Here is a 3,691-nt window from a genome sequence, read left to right as displayed (position 1 = left end):
CTCTAGCCATTTCTCCACACCATTCCCTGTGTCCTCTGGCAACCACCATAGTCTTCTTAGAATCTAAACATTATTTTTTGTTGCATTTTGCAATAATAATTTGGTTTGAATTGAAAGCAAATGACTTTATTCGCTCCCATCACCCCTTATACATACAGACACACACACATCCCTACACTGAAGCAGAGAGCTTGCTAAAGTACTCAGGAGAAGTTCGTATTGCTGAGAGAATCTGGCACAAAGCACGTTAATCTGGCTAAGTGTGTGAAGAGGTATTTTCAGATCTCTTGGTGCTGTTTCATCCTGTCTGAATCACTCATGCATACTACCTGAAACATATAGTTCAATAAGGATAAGAGTATTTGTTCAAGTTCCCTACATTAGTCTGGCTGTTGAGTTAGAAGTTTCATTTCCTCTTGTTAACCAGAATTTAGTCTTGGAGATCTGAAAATCAACTATTTATTATAATGGGCACAATCCTCCCTATTGCAGGAGAATAATCCTTCACATCAAGACAAGATGCATTCCAAATCAACTTGGCTAAATCCTCTTAAAACAAAAACACCTCAAGACCAATACAAAAAGAACATTCCAAAGCTTGCCTACACATTCCTTTCACATACCATGAATATATCTTGCTGTAGTTTTGCTTTTCTTGGCAATAAGCATTTCTACTTGTCTTGCCTGTGGTATTCACAGGCATATAATCTTTTCTCTGAGACTCTGAACTGCTGTTAGTGACTAGAATGCCAAAGCAAACATGCAAAGAAGCTACTACAAGGACCTGATTATCCCATAAGAATATTCTTCAGTTGTTAATTATTTGTCGAATTTGTGCTTAGCAGCAACAAAGCTTTTTCCCTTCCTTCCGTGGGAAGTTGCTGTAATGTTTTCACTGAAGGCTCCAATCACCCAGGCTGTATAGGTCCTGAGAGTGCTTAGCATAGTACCAATAAAATGGGCATTTTATAAAAAGGACTGTAGGTTTTCAAAAATGGCAGTAAACAACCCCCTTATGAAAATCAAAACATTCCTTGCCTGGCCCTTCACTGGTTGCAAGTTCTCATAGAAAAGAAAGATAAATGAATCCTCTGTCCTGACCACTTTTCCTCATTTGCCACTTCAAGAGAAACATTATGCATTTATAATACAACTTATTATTTTTTTTAAAGATTTATTTATTTAATCATACAGAACTGGGCACAGGCGAGAGGTGCGGGAGTGGACAGAGGATTCGCCAGAGACAGAGTGGGGAGCAGAACAGGCAGATCATCGAAATACACTGCTGAGGAGGCCGCGGGCAGGTCAGGAGAGGTCTGCTGCACCATGTGGTCACCTCCGGGGCAGGCGGGGATCGAACTCATGAGGAAGTGGCTTTAGCTTCTCAGTGCAGTGCTTTAACCCGCTCCGCCACAACTTATTATTTTAAACTACCCAACTTCAGACATTAAAAGAGAAACTACACCAAAAGCTGGATAAAGAATTCTGAGGCAGATGGAGATCAGGAAATGTATGTTAAAGGTTCAGGGCCAAGGAGGAAAGACGAGAATTCTAAAGACTCTCAGTTCTTTAGATAAGATGAAGTTGAGGGTTTGGGAGGATCTAGGATTTTTTTTTAAAGATTCATTTTATTTATTTATGCATTCACAAACTGGAGTATAGACCAAAAGTGCAAGGGCGGGGGGCGGGAGAGGATTCATTAGAGTCAGAGTGGGAGCAGAACAGGTGGATCTACTGAAATACTACTGAGGGGAGCAGCAGGTGAGACCTGCTGTGCACGTGGGTCACTTCCCTAGCTGGGATTGAACTCATGTCACAGCAGGGATATCTTGACAGCACTGAAATTTTAATCCCTGTGCCACCAGGGAGGCCCAGATTTTTGTTTTATAATATGTTTAAATTGTTAACTTAACATCTAAGTTACATATTTGCCCAGTTTATGAAAAATTGATAGAGTACATATGACTTGAAGTTCCTAAAATGAAAAATGACAAAAACTCAGTAACATTTTAAGACAATCAGGACTTAAGTAATATTTTCCTCTGCTTCTTAAGGTAACAAAGCAATACCTTTTGGTTTTGGACCCAATGTTTTAATCATTTTCTACATCATTTCTTTAGAATTATTTGAAAAAATACAATATTGTTTTATTAGCATTTTTCCAGGAGTGAATGATAATTAGGGGAGTTTTTAAAGATAAAGGAAATTATTGTGATCAAATTTTAAACTAATGTAATCTGTATTCAAAAAAGCAACTTACAATAAGTAAATACAAAAAGTGAGGACTTTTTTGTTGTTTTCCTAACTGCAAAAGATTCCATCCAAAATCAATTTACTACTAAACAATAGAACTAATATTTACAGAATTCCTAATATGTTGTGGGCATTGTGTGATAATTTATTGTGTATGTAAACCCTCAATGAATTACCAGTGTTCTCATTTTTCATTTTTTAAAATAAGATTTATTTATTTTATGCATACAGAACAGGGCTACAGACCAGAGGTGCAGGGGGTGGTGAGAGAATCCACCAGAGGCAGAGTGAGGAGCAAAACAGGTAGATCGATGATGTACACTGTTTTGGGGAGCAACAGACAAAACAAGAGAGATCTGCCATGTGGGTCACCTCCCTGGCCTGCCAGGATCCAACTCGCATTAAAGCTACAGCAGCTTGCTTCATAGTGCTATGTTTTAATCCATCACACCACCAAGGAGGGACCTGTTCTCATTTTTCAGATGAGAAAACTGTAGTTCAGAGATCATATAATTTGTAATTGAAAAAAAATCCAATTTTTAAGCACAAAAATATATAGTTATTCCACCATCTTCCTATTTTTTCTACAGGGATATAGCTGTCTAGTAGGGAATGTGACAAATAAAAAATATATGTAAAGAAGTTGATGTTATAAATGCCTTTACAGTCACATATTTTGAGAGAGAGATGTGATCTCACTAGATTGCAAATGGCAAGCTCAGGCTTAGCCCGCTGAGTATAATAAGGACCTGGCACAGCAGAGGCTACCATCCTACCAGAACATTCAGCCCCACCCCAAAAGTCCTAGTGAACAGCAGAGACACATCTGAGCAAGACACTTAAGCTAGCCAACTCTTGCTGAGGGAAGGCTAGGCCCCACACATTTCTAGCTCCTACTATGAATCTCTGCTTGGTCCAGTGCTTGCCTGCCTCATTAGCTGTACCTGTCTCATCTACTTAGCACCTTCCTCACTAACCCCAGCCACTTTTGCTTTTTATCAGTCCCTCAACCACTCCAAGGACACTCTCACCCCTTCCTACTGTAGAGTTTTTGCACATGTCAGTACCTGCAATGTTCTCTGTGATGCCTTTTCATCCACCTCCCACATATTCATCAGGATTCTTACATCAAATCATCAGAACTGACTCTGGCTGATTTAAGCCAAAGAGAACTGTATTGAAGTATAGTATATGGCTTACAGATTTTTAGGAATACTAGATTTGGAGAGCTGGGGAGACCTTTTTCTTTTTTTCCAAAATAAAATTACAATTAAAATTATAATATGTAAGATAGATAAGTTAAGCATTTCAGCATGAATGTATTCTGTAAATTTAGTTTTGTAACACTTAGCATTATTTGTTTATTATAAAGTTAATCAAAGTACACACTTGACAGAAACAAAAATTTGAAATTTATTTTAACTTGCTATTTTTTTTT

The sequence above is a fragment of the Condylura cristata genome, unplaced genomic scaffold (genome assembly GCF_000260355.1).
Source record: "Condylura cristata isolate star-nosed mole 26May11 unplaced genomic scaffold, ConCri1.0 scaffold00002, whole genome shotgun sequence".
Lineage (NCBI taxonomy): Eukaryota > Metazoa > Chordata > Mammalia > Eulipotyphla > Talpidae > Condylura > Condylura cristata.
This window is presented reverse-complemented; position numbering follows the sequence as displayed.